Genomic DNA, 13,637 nt, shown 5'->3' on the forward strand with positions numbered 1-13,637 from the left:
GTTCCTTCTGAGGCTATTTTGCCGAGACACCACGCTTAGTGCCGTCCAAGACGATTGGGATTGGTTTAAAATATTGCCAATGAACCACAGTATGTTTTTCACCCATCCTGGAATACTGTGTGGACTAGCTAGACCCTCCTCCGCAGCATTCTGGAAGAGGGTCCAGCAATGCGTGACTACACCCCAATGTTAAACCCAAAGTTACGCCCCTGGTCGTCACTCGTAGTGACAAACCACCCTGCGAATTTACACCCAACTCCGAAGTTCCTTGTAGCGTTGTGTGGAGTGATATGTGGTCTTAAGCTCCTTGTTTTCCTTTCACCAACTCTATTCTCATCGCTGTTGTTTTTTAAGCCTTTTCAGGCAGGTATGAATAAAAGAATTAAGCTAATCCTACTGTTGCCAAACAACAAACTCTTGTCTTGTCTTGTTTTACTTCCTGTCTTTTGGTTTTCCAGCCCTTGTGTCACCTGTTCCTTGTCTTAACATGTTGCCCTGTGTATTTAGTCTCCGTGTTTTCATTATCATATGTCAAATCATTGTTACTGTTCAGTGGATTTTACTTGCCACTGATTCTGTGTTTTGCCTATTCCTATTTTTTGGATTTGTGCTCTTGTATTTTGCCTGCGGGTAGTTGTGTTTTCTACTATTTTTGTCTGCTGTATCCAGGACTCCCTTGGTTGGTTTGAATATTTTCATTAAAATATCTTCGAGCCAACTTGTGTGTCTGCCTTCTCTGCAATTGGGTCTGACATTCCCCTGTTCTACATGACATACTGCACATTTAAGGAATTCTCAGCACTAAAATGGCACTTTGAGAAGCTTGACAAATATGGGCTATTGTTTTGTTGAACAGGTTAGCAGTTGGAGCCTTGGAGTATGAAAAACATTCCCAGTTACCCAGATTGTGGAAATAGAAAGATAACCACGCTGACAGTTATTGACATTGAATATAATGGAAAATATCCAACTGGCCCAGTGTTAACCAAGAGTTTCCTCTGATTTCCAAGTGTTTAAATCAACATGAAGAATGTGCCATAGTTGCAAAAGGTTTGGCAAAACACCAAGTGCCAAAGGCAATAACATTTCAATGTTTTTACTCCTATTTCTAATTCTCCTACTAAACTATCTGTTCGATGGAATGCAAAAGATGTTTAAACTTTTTAAAAACAAAAAATGGGAGCTCAAATGATACATTACTGAACAAATCATCAAATATCTTTGTTGCTGAGCCAAATAATGAATCTCAAGCATCCTCACATGTTTGAGGTAAATTTGAATAGTTGAATTACACTCTTCTGCAAGATTTCTACTTGTAAACACAGTAAAGCACATCAAGAAGCAATAGGGATCAAATTCCTGCAGTAACAAATATACGTACAGTAGAAGCATCCCACTATTACACTCTTTTAGAGAAACCACTGTTGTTATATTTTCTACATTCTGTAGTTCAGCTGCCGAGTCCCTGTTGGATTCTTCTTCAAAGCTGCTCATCCTTATGTCACTTCAACCTGAACGTGTTGTTGAATTCAACCCAAATGCGTTGTGGAATTTAGAGTTAAAGGTCGCATATTATGTTGATTTTCAGATTCATATTTGTATTTTGTATTTACAATGTTTTAATGTTAAAAAAACTCTCATTCTGTCTGTCTGAAAATACCTGTATTCACCTCAGTTTTGGGGCCTGGCTCTTTAAGCCCTCTTTGGGAAAAACCAGCTTTGATTGGTCAGGCATGAATTCCGGGTGTTCTGCATCTACACTACGCCCTCGGCTCTATGGCTCTCTTTAAACCGTCAATGCAGCCGGGGAATGACACCAAAGTGCACTGTAGCGCCACTTTCTACCTATATTTGGTATAGATGTGACATTACAACAGTACAGACGTCTTTACGTCTGGATTCACAACACATTCTTGATGCCAGCTTGTCAACAAACTGGACAAGCTTGGACCCCTTGTTGTCACTTTTTAACACTCTGGGTGTAACTTTTGCGTCATATTTCAATGTGAAGGGTATATCCATTTAGTTAGGGTTTGGAAAAGATTGATGTTGGAGTTAAAAGATGTAAGTTTAAGTGCCAAACAGGACAAAAACAGGACACAAACCCCGTTCTTCTGGGTTAAAATCCTGTCTTGTTTGACCCAACCAGCACCCAACCTACCTTCTTATGCGGATGTTTGGTCTTTAATACTACTCCCTAACCTTCCTGCCTGCTGTGCTTTATCCAGACGTCAAAGGGTTCCTTGAGCATTGTCATATGACACACATGCATCTCACATGCAGTTGAAAAACCTGATTGTATTTGGGTACTTAGGCAATACCCCGGCTAAAATCAGCGTAATCATGCCCTGGTTTACAGACATAGAAAACCTCTTTAGTAACCAAGTATTCATGCATGTATGCGTTTAACTTAACCGGGGGTATATTTGAGCAACGCGTCTGCCCGTACTTCGTAGGATATAACTGCCCCTCCACCCAGGAAGCAAAGGCACCAAAAACAACAGCAACAACACAAGCTTTAAAACCTTTGTACCCTTAATACATCTTCCCTTCATGAAGCATGCCACAGCAAGTCATCCATGTTCTCCCCGCTTCTCAAGTTGTTATTATTGTGACAAAGGTAACCCGTAAGAAATAGCCTTATTCCGATTGGTTGTACGTTGGCTGAGCGCCACCTACTGTGCCAGAGGTAGAGTTACTCCCATCATTCTTCCCCACTCAGGTATACGGGGAGAGCTGGCATAACCGTTTATTTACTTTACTGGGTTTAGACTATACCCTGATTACTGCTTTGCATTTGAATACACTGAGGGACACTGACCAAGCGTCATTATGTTGACAAGGGAGCGATGGCATGTGAGAAGGGCTTGCGTTTAAGAGTCTTTTGACACCTTAACAGTAAATACAACCCGCTTAATACTAGAAAAAAGACATGGAAACCTCACTTTTTACAACATGGGACCTTTAACGGACAGTAATATGCTCTGATGGGCCACACTTTGGTTGGGATCGTCCACAAAGAGAACAGTTTCCCTCAGCTATCAAGACATCAGGTTTGATAGAACGATATCAGTACAGGCTGATGCAACTCACCAGAGAATTATGAAATTGCGCTCCGCTTCATCTGCTCAATGAAAATTTCATCAGCGTAAGTCTTTTCCAGGCCAGGACATGTCTGAACAGCACTGATGCAGCTCTCAAGTTGCACATTGAGTCCCGGAAGCAGATTACACAATATTCGGCAGTGACAAACGAAGAATGCTTCAATTACATAAAAAGACAGTTGGTATTAAAGCAACTGGCAAGAAATAAATGCATGTAAGGCTCAGTATTACAAATAGTCCATCTGCAAATCATCAACAAAACATAAACAAGCAGGGTCAAAAAATTGCTTTTCAACAAATAATAGCTTGCACTGCAGGTTTAATGTTAGATTCACCCCTGAAAAGTTAACAGTATTAAGGATATGATTTATAAATATTGCCTTGAGTCAGCATGAAAAGTTCATTTTGAGCTGGAGACCTCGTGACTCTTGGTGTCTTGCCGGCTGCGGGCTGTAGGTTATCACTGCTGCTCAGCGAACAGGCGCCTGATAAATTATCAAATACATCTCGACACTGCAAAGTACAGCCTATTCCAGCAACTATTCAATCTCTTACACTCCAATAGTCCCCAAAGTAGGGTCAGGGATCCTTGGGGTCCTAGATATTCCCATTTTCCCTACATATTTTATCGAGTACAGCACTATATTTTATTTTATTAAGAATGGCAGACATTTTACTTTCCACTTTCCAAACATGCTCAATTAAAGCTATTCGGATTCCCATGTCAGCTGCTTTGTGACTCCTTTAATGTCCCCATTTCCAGATATTGAGATCTAAATCTAGAGTCCATACTTTGACGTGCAAACATCATGCATTTTAAAGCAATCAAATCTGTCTTTCTCCCTCTCTCTAAAGGTGGCCTGGGCTGTTGAAATATAAATGTGCCCTTCACTTGCCCTCCCTGTGGTTCTCCTTTTAGGAATCAGGCTACAACAGTAAGGATTCTGAGACTCTCCTGTAAGAAGTATAGTCAGCGTGGTCAATGGGGATGTTAGACACACACACTTACATTATGGATGGGGATTTTGGATTTGCATGTCGCTTCCAGGCATATCTGACCCTTTCTTTGTAAAAGAGCTTTGTCTTTTACAGACATTATGTCCCACTTGTGAGGTGATGAGTCTGTTTTTAGAAATACAGATGCAAGGAGATGTTAACAAAGGGAAAAAAAAATCACTAAAGTTTGGTAGTATGGGTTAAACTTAGAGACATACTGCTTTGAACCAAGAAAGAAAAGTTTCCTCTTCATGTGTATAGAAAGAAAGAAATAATTTCAGAGACCAGCATAACGTGGAGATATCTGTAACGGGCAGAGAACAACACCTACACACAGCCTTATAAAGTAATGTACCTACTTCTACAATAGCACACACAGTCCTATGCAAATGTATATCTGCACACTGAGTAAAGACTGGAGGCACAATAAAGGAAACGTTCAAATAAGTGAGAGGAGGACTGTAGCGGTAATGATGGCCGATGCTTCAAGGAGTGGGGGATTTTTCTGTCACTTGTCCCATGAGAGAGAAAGGTCAGCGCAAATCAATACAAAGTTATTATCAACAATCACTCTTATTCTTTGACAACACCTTATCATGAACGGGTATGTTTGATGTTGTACAAAAAAAAACGTACAGCATGCACAGACATTTGTGTGATTTTCTACGAAATGACGGCGACAGCCGACCAGTCTTGTTATGACTGGCCACGTGACAGTTATTAGTATGTTTAATATAAATCTAGTCTAGGAAAGGTTACAGTGAGCCAAGTACAGGACACCGTGAGGTCAATGATTGTTTCCGCTGCCAAAAAAAGTCAAAAAGTGATCGTCATGCAGCGTGTAGGCATCAAAACGAATAGTTAAGATAAGAAAAAAGATCATAGTTTGGGTTAAAACACCAGTCCCTTTAATAGCAAGGTTGGGAACATTTTGAATTACATTGTCATGTAGAGTCTCAAGCCCCGGCTCGAGACAGGTAAAATACATCCATGTGTAAAATTGCTTCAGTTTCCCTTTAATTTTCTCATGTCACTATAATATTTCTAGTGGAGTGGTGCTTAGTGGTGATGGCCATGATGGCCTTGGCATGTTCTTTCTGCTGACACTGTGTCTATGTTCCGTGTAGTGTCTGGTTTTCTCCATGGTGTTAATATACAGTCATATCACACGTTATAGACGGAGTACCATTGCTTTTTCCATATAGACTTTTTGTTTATTATAGACATGCATGCAAAATCTACTGGATACACCTGAGCCCAAATGAAGCTGTAATATTAAATAGTTTTCACTAGGACTGTACAATGTGAGGAAAATATGCAATAACATTGTTCAATATCGCAACAACAATATTACCATTAGATATTATAGTGTTTTCAGTTCTGTTGCGCTCAGTATTCTGCTAAAACTCATTGCTTGTTGAATTAAAAAACAAAGGACATGTCCAAGGTTCTTTTATTGAACATATTAGACATTGAATTAAATATAAAAGGCAGCACTAAAAACAGAATGACAGTTACAGGGAGTTGGGTTGGGAACTGGAAGGTTGCTGGTTCAAGTCCACATACGGACCAAGGTATGGTGGGGGACTGGTAGCTGGCAAGGGCCAGTTCACCTCCTGGACAGTGCCAAGGTGTTCTTGAGCAAGGCACCAAACCCCCAACTGCTCGGGGCGCCTTTCAACGTGCAGCCCCCCCACTCTGACATTTCTCCATTTAGTGCATGTATAGGTACTGAGTGTGTGTGTGTAATTCAGGTAATGTATGTATGCATTATAATTTCACACACTAATGAAGGATACACTATAATTGTTATTAAATGCAGTTTTCTGTTGATATTTTCTTTGAACTAACACAATACACATTTCAAAGTGGCTTATTATGTTGCAGCCTTTTCCGTGATGTGTTTATCGCGATGACGGTAATTAAAAAAAGAAAATATCGTGCAGCTAAATGTCACCTGGCCACACTGTATACAGTATAACTGCACAGGCAGAACAATAATACTTTAATCCCATGTGAGAGTGACAGTGTAAGTAGGCCTAGTCCCCGCTGAGAGTAGGTGATTAGTCAGGGGTTATTGGGTTAAAGTGGGAACCGCGGTTCTGTACGGCTGGTGATTGCAGAGTCTCGGAGAGGAGAGCACCTTTCCCTGATCATCTGACGGCAGAGCAGACGGCTCCTCCCCGCTCCCTCCCGTTTCTGCTACGCAAAGCAGCGGCTTGTTGGGCACAACTCTCCCCGGCGTTTCTGGGCACAGGCTCGTCTGCGCGACCTGAGACGGGAATCGAGTTCTCCTCTTTGAACAAACGAGGACTCCCGTACCCCCCTGGTGTCTGTCTTTAGATGAATCAGTGATGAGAGGAGAGACGGACGCTTTTCTTCCTTCTCTTCCATGTGGACCGGCAGTGCGCCAAAGTGCGCTCCGTGGTTCAGCATCATCACCACCGCCACCACCACCATCACCATCACCATCCCCATCCTCAGGTCCTGAGATCAACCCAAACCCAAGAGGCGCGCTGAGATCCTGAACCCCGTGCGAGGTAACCAGATTTTCTTGACACATTTCCTCTACTTTTGTCCGTGTGAAACTGAACGAAACGACGGCTCATGCGCATTTTTATGCTTTTTAACGCTTGGAATCTCCATGCAGCGTCTGACAGAAGGATGTTTTGTGCTTTCTTTTTTTTATTCACTGGCGAATGATTTATCAATTATTAAGATAAATCCAGAATCGCCTCGCAGCAAGCTGAGTCTCGGACATTTTGAAACATGATCAGTCATTCATGTTAAATGAGTTGCCTTGTCTTTTCCCTGCAGATCCCATTTAAATCCTCTGTAATAGAGTATTGATCGGACTAATCAAATGCTACATCCCATAAATTTGCTTTATAAGCTCCCGTAGGAGCAATCTCTTTACTAAAAAAACCCTTTGGGATATTTCAGATTACATCAACTTTACGTTTACACTTTTAATGCGTTAAAAGTTTTGGCTAGAAATGAGTTTCAATTAGATTCAAATAACAGAAAGCTCACTAAGACGCATGTTGTACTTTTAGTCCTGAAGACTGGTGGATGAAAAAGGTGCCATACTGTATTTTACGTGAATAAGTACACGCTCAATTTGAAGGGCGGATACATGCCTCTAATGGTTATTGCCACTTTCCTGTTGTTGGTGGAAGGCAGCCTTGATGTGCCATTGTGTTCCCATCAGCACCACGTCTCCTATATCTCCTGTGTGCTGAAATTCCAGCAGCCACATACTTACGTCACAGGATGCAAATTCCCACAGGATGTGCAATTCACCTTTAATTATGAGCGTGTGGGTGTCGGCTTATGTGAGCTGTTGCTTCTAGCTGCAGCATTTGTCAAAGGCATACATAAGTGTTTGCAAACGCATTACCCCCCTCTATCCCTCCCCTAAGAAAAAATTAAATAGCTGTTCTCACGTTCTAAAGTGTTTCCTTGTGCACCATACACAGCTGTACACACGTTAAACACTGTCTGTTCACATGGCAGTACCACAATGTGTGACACATTGTCACAGTGTGACAATGCTTAAAAGATAAAGTAGTAAAGTAAAAGTAATCCCCTCTTGGGGAAATTCAATGTTTTCAATGTTTTCACTGTTTTTTTTTTAAAATTACGCACACACAGGAAGTCACACGCACGCATTGGAGAGATGTCACAGTGATGAGGTGGGGGGTGTGGGCGGCACCTGTCCAGCTACAAGTCCACACTCCCTAACTAGGCATGTGCCGGTAGATTCTGATTGGTTGATAATCTTCTGTAAAATCACTGGATTGCAGGAGTGCAATTCCAGCTTTAAAATGTGTTATTTGGACTTGACGTTTGGATAAAAAAGGACTTTCTTTCCGTTGGAGACAATGCATTTTATTTTGAAACAAACTTCACATTGGGAGGGAGAGGGATTTGTCAAGTGCACTTTCTGTTCTTGTCATAAAAAAACAGATACCGTGGGAACGGTGTGACGGAGAATGTTTTGAAACCGGGACTAAACTGTTGGGTTTCTGGAAATAACATCACAGACTAAGGTGTAAACCTGCTGTTTTATGAAAAGCGCAATGGGATAACTGTAGAACAAGGACTTGAACCGGACACCCTCCAAGCTTTCTTCAATGTCCAGTACCAGACTGGAGGAAGATCTGAGTTTCACTCCGTCACACAGCTTTGGTCACTCAACTGAGTCCCTGTTGACCAGTCGGTTTAACATTGTGTGGTCGGTCAAAACGCACACACACACTCGAGGGTGGCAGTGGCGCAGATACGATAATATCACGATACTTATGTCATGGTTCAATATAATTGCCATTTTAAACATATTGCGATGTTCTGCGATATGTTTCATTTTATTGTCGCCAAAATGGATTTTAACTTCCTCGTGCGCGCTGACGGTCACCCCTGCTGACCTCACCAGAAAAAATTTCAATTGCCCCATCTTGTGGACTGAAAAAGCAATCAATAGATTTTATTATTCCACTTCCAAAAAGTCAAATTGTCAGGTGCAATTTAAATAATAAAATTCTTGGCATAGATGCATTAATACAGTATTGCCACAGAAAATATTGCGATTTCTTACCCCCCATCTCTAAAACACAGGGTGCATCTACCTAACCTCCTAAACCCGGTCCCCCCCCCCCACCTCCACCCCCAACCCATATCTGACTGAAGATTTCGCCGCTGGGTGTTTGACTGGAATAAGTTCTCTGATGAAATTCAAATGAAACATGCTGTTTCTCAGCGGCAGCAACAGCCTCATCCCATTTTTTTTAAAAGTGGATTTTAATTGGTGGGTATCTAAAATAGTTTCATTCCTTCACAGTATTCAGTCATAAGCAGCACTTAGCAACCGGGCTCTTGAAAGTGAGGGCTTGGGCTGTTAATGTCCTCATAATTAGGATACTATATGGGTCTAGGCTGTATGGTGTACGCGACTATAAAGACACACACTACACACACACTAGACTTTAGGCCATAGTGTAAATTTACTGGAGTTAATTGCCTTTTTAATTCATTTTGGATACACACAAAATCAAACACTGAAAATGAAAGATCTGTGCTGAATATATGAATTGCATGTAAGCACAAATCTTAGTCAAAGTGCGGATGCAGAAAACAGTAAAATATAATACATGTATCACATTGAATGCAAACATATACTGTATATTCCTGTAGTGAGAGAAGTGGCATACAGCCCGACAACACAGTCTTTTAAGAGGATAAAGGGGTGCCATGAATCCAAGAATTGGCTTATGAAATGGCTGGGGGTGGTTCGAAAAAAGGTAATTTAAACGGTTTGCCAGATTGAATGTGGACAATAGGAAGTGGGAAAAGTACCTGAGCTTTCTGGAGGAGTCATGTACTGTGGAGAAACATATACAAGATGCTTAGTGTCACATCTACATGTTAATTCGGTTTACAGCTGTTTATTTTGCTATGAATGTATTGTATTGAATAACTGTGGTCATGATTTTTCTTTGGGTGGGTGGTGTTCGGGGAGATGTTGTGGATGTGTGTTTTTTGTGCTGATTTAACAAAAGAAGGCTCACTATGGCAGTGCACTATGGCCCGCTATTTTCATCCCCGACTAATGAACCTGGCTGTTTCTCTGAAGTGAAACTGGGACAGATATGTAAGTAATGGTGGAGTTAGATATAAGGCATTGGGCTGGATGGTCTGTGGGATTTTCCTGAAAGTGTTTATGAGTCTGGTTGTAAAGACGACGGTGGACGAGGGAGGTGTTATGATATCTAAATCCACAAAGAAATTGTTGTAGTGATATATAATGGGGCAAATATTCAGGGTCAGTGAATGTTACACAGTAACTTCAGGAGAGTTTCATGTGGGAAGGATAGAGAGAGGAGGTTGGGGGAGAAAGCTAAAGGATTGGAATTCCAAAACAATGGATATTTGATGAGGTTTTTTTTAAATTATGAAAACTATTAGCTGAATGGTGTTTGATAGGAATGCTATTTTCTATAGTTGAATCATAAAGAGTTTTGCTCTTTGTGGTTGGTGGGTTGATTCTCTCTTAGGAAATAAGAGCTCTTATGCAAAAAAACAGTTTTCAGCTGAAAAATGTGCTTTCAAGGTCATCATTTATGTAGTCAAGTCCAACTGAAATTTAAATTTAGTTTTACAGAATGTCGAGTAAACATTATATCCTTGATTTTGGTTTTGTCTTATTTAGTTGTAGTTGAAGATACCAGAAAAAAGAGATGCAAGTCTTTACGTTTGTTTTTTTCTTTAAAGGTCCCATGGCATGAAACTTTCACTTTATGAGTTTTTTTTAATTAATATGAGTTCCCCCAGTCTGCCTATGGTCCCCCAGTGGAAGGAAATGGTGATATGTGTAAACCAAGCTCTGGGTATCCTGCTCTGCCTTTGAGAAAATGAAAATTCAGATAGGCTGATCTGGAATCTTGCTCCTTATGAGGTCATAAGGAGAAAGGTTACCTCCCCTTTCTCCGCTTTGCCTGGGGACCACTAAGGTCTGTATAAAAGAGACTTCAGATACAGTATTAGGGGACCACTAAGGTCTATATAAAAGAGACTTCAGATATAGTATTAGGGCCAGGCTTGTTAGCCTAGCGTTAGGTCCTAAGTATATTGATTCCATTGGAAAAAGTGAACACAGATTATGACTGATTGTTACGACCCATAGTTGGTTGGACCCATAATTAACAAGGACTTGTGCAAGGAACTTTCACAACACCACATATCTGTAGAACATTCAGACCCTAAAAGGGCATTTCTTTCTGTCTAAGCAACAAACTCTTGCGAGATCTTGCAACACAGATTAGCTAACGTCAGCTAACTTTAGCCAATGCCCTAATTCAACTTTTCATAATTGTATTTTTAGCTGTGTAAATATTTAAAGTTAGCTAGAGAATGTATTAATCAATTATACAAATATACTGTAACTTCCATCCACACAACCTCCACTACTTTTAATTGAGGCCACGCCCATTTAGGAGACAGGAAGTATGTACATACCATTGGCGCAGCGTGTAACTTTTTATATTTAGGTGCATCTCTAGTTTCACTGGGAGTGGAATACAAACTGAACAGCATGATGAGTCTTTCCAAATGTTGAATATGACGTAATACATAACTTATTGATACATAACGATACACAAATATCACTCTTCCCACTTTGTATTGCGACTGCAGCAAAGAAATGTCCCTCAGGCTAAACCTTTATCTTATTTTATCTTATCTCATATGAGTCATGTATCAACGTTAGACCCCTAAAGCACTAAAACTCAGACACTTTTTCCACAATTATGCCGTTTAAAATTCAACTTTCAGCTTCTAGTAAATGTTCTCCTGTCAGAAACTAGCAGGACTGCTGACTATGGTGCCGTGTAAAGGAGTGGCTTTGTCTTGTAACCATAGCAACTGTGTTCACCCTTGACCAGGTATGATTATTTCCTGGGCACGTTGTTAAATCAAAGTTGTCAGCTGTCGTGTGCGTGATGATAGACTTTAATCCGAGCTACTGATGTCTCTGTTGGTCTTGAAGCCTTTTGCGCAGACCGTGTGTGTGATTTCAAAACTGAGCCTTCGGCTGGCTTCTTGATTTTGTATATTTACACACCGCTATGATTAGGTTAACCGAGTACAATCACTCACCCAGCATTGTGATTGTAATGTCATACAGAGGCTGATTTCTATGTGTGCCCTGCAGAGTTGGCTGGATCTCCTGTCTGCCTCCCCTGTGGACTGATTACTGATCAGACTTGCATTTCATAGCAGCCTTGTGGGGGGAAATTGGAGGATTAGCTATAACTTCATGCTTATTCCCCTACGTATCTTCCAGGCTTCCAAATCCTGTGGAAGCCATTGTTATTTTAAGGAGCTTGGCAATTGAGCATGGAAGCAAGCTTTAATTCTCCCGAGTCTTTGGAGATGGGGAGCGTCAGAAAGCTAACGTTTTGGAGCCACCTCCCCTGCTGTTCATGCTTTTTCATGATGTGAAAGTGTGAGCGAGGGCCGTGAAGCCGACTGCCAGGACCTCTTTACTCCCATCCATGGTTCATACATAATAGATAAGTCACTATAACTTACAGTACAGTAAGGGGATAACTAGGCTAATGCCCAGATTTGCATATTTGTGCCGAATTCCATAATTCATGAGTGTGCAGCAGGCAGCAAACCATGGAGCAAAGAGCCACCTTGGTCCATATGCTGTCTGCCATATCTCAGGGGCGGATAGCCACGTTGTGGACCAACAGCATAGTGTTAAAAAGCAGCACTAAAGCTTTCAATTTCTGGCACTTGGGAGCTGCGTCTTCATCATCAAAAGCCACAGAGTCTGAACTCAGCCTTTGGTTAGGCCTTATTAACCGCAGGCAGAATCTGATGGCAGAAACAGCCTATTTATTAATTTACTGCCTTTCTGAACTAATAGGTACGGGTTAGAAGTTGGTCCAAGTTCACAACACAATTAAAAAATTTTCTTCAGGATTTTTATTTTTAAAGAATAGAAAAATATTCCTTTATTTATATAAATTTGTCAAACTACACATGTGTCCTCTTATCAAAGGTGCAACTGAAATTGTATTGTATCTTGAAGCGCACATAATATGCTCATTTTCAGGTTTGTGATTGTATTTTGAAGTTGTACCAGAATAGGTTTTCTTGGTTTCATTTCCAAAAAACATTGTATTTTTGTTGTACTGCACATTGCTGCAGATCCTGTCTTCACCCTGTGTGTGTGTGGTCTCTGTTTTACCTAGAGAGTGAGACATCTCACTTGATGTCTCATCTTTGTTGGGAGTTGCACATGCTCAGTAGTTAGGCAAGATCCCATCAGCTAGATAACTCTTTCTCCAACTTTGGTCAGTCCAAGGCAGGATTAGCTGGGAGACTTCTTCAAAATGAGGGGTTGTGGAATACCTGCAGAAGGGGGACAGGAAGTAATTCTTTTGGAGATTGTTCAATTAAATTTATATTTATTTATCTAGTGACAAATTACAACAACAGTTATCTCATTGCGCTTTTCATAAAAGAGCATGGTCAACTATTATTTACAGTAACCTAAGATTTCCCACCAAGAGCAAGCACTAGGCGACAGAGGCAAGGAAAAACTTCCTTTAAGAGGCAGAAACCTCGAGCAGAACCATGGCTCAAGGTTGACGGTCTCCACAGCTCAAGAGCCAGAAACACCTGCAAGAAGCAATAGGAGGAGAGAGGCGAGAGAGCAAAAGACTCCGGGAAAGGGAAGAAGTTGAGTTAGTAACACGCATTAATGTGATGAGATAATTCTTATGATGAACTAGTTTGTGTGTAGCGGTGTTTTGCCATTGAGAACGAGCTAGCATGCCAGCGCTACCATGTGCTACAGCTAGCGACCTCGTCTGGGCTAGTGACTTAGAAAGCCGTGCAGATGTAAACCAGCTCACCTGTAGACTGAAGACAGAGGACATTCAGAAACCGTATCTCACTCAAAACAGCATGGATAGTTTTTTTCCCAAGTTTGTATGCATGTGGAAGCACCAGAGACAGAAAATAACA

The 13,637-nt window shown here is 41.1% G+C and overlaps 1 protein-coding gene across 1 annotated transcript in view; it reads left to right on the top strand.

Moving 5' to 3' along the window:
• Nucleotides 1-6,173: 6,173 nt before the first annotated feature.
• Nucleotides 6,174-13,637, top strand: part of hs3st1l1 (heparan sulfate (glucosamine) 3-O-sulfotransferase 1-like1) — a 33,485-nt gene continuing 26,021 nt past the window's right edge. The window contains exon 1 of the mRNA XM_034899285.1: nt 6,174-6,640. The gene's annotated coding sequence lies outside the window, so the exon portion shown is untranslated. The remainder of the gene's footprint in view (nt 6,641-13,637) is intronic.

Source organism: Etheostoma cragini, chromosome 17, assembly GCF_013103735.1.
Source record: "Etheostoma cragini isolate CJK2018 chromosome 17, CSU_Ecrag_1.0, whole genome shotgun sequence".
NCBI lineage: Eukaryota > Metazoa > Chordata > Actinopteri > Perciformes > Percidae > Etheostoma > Etheostoma cragini.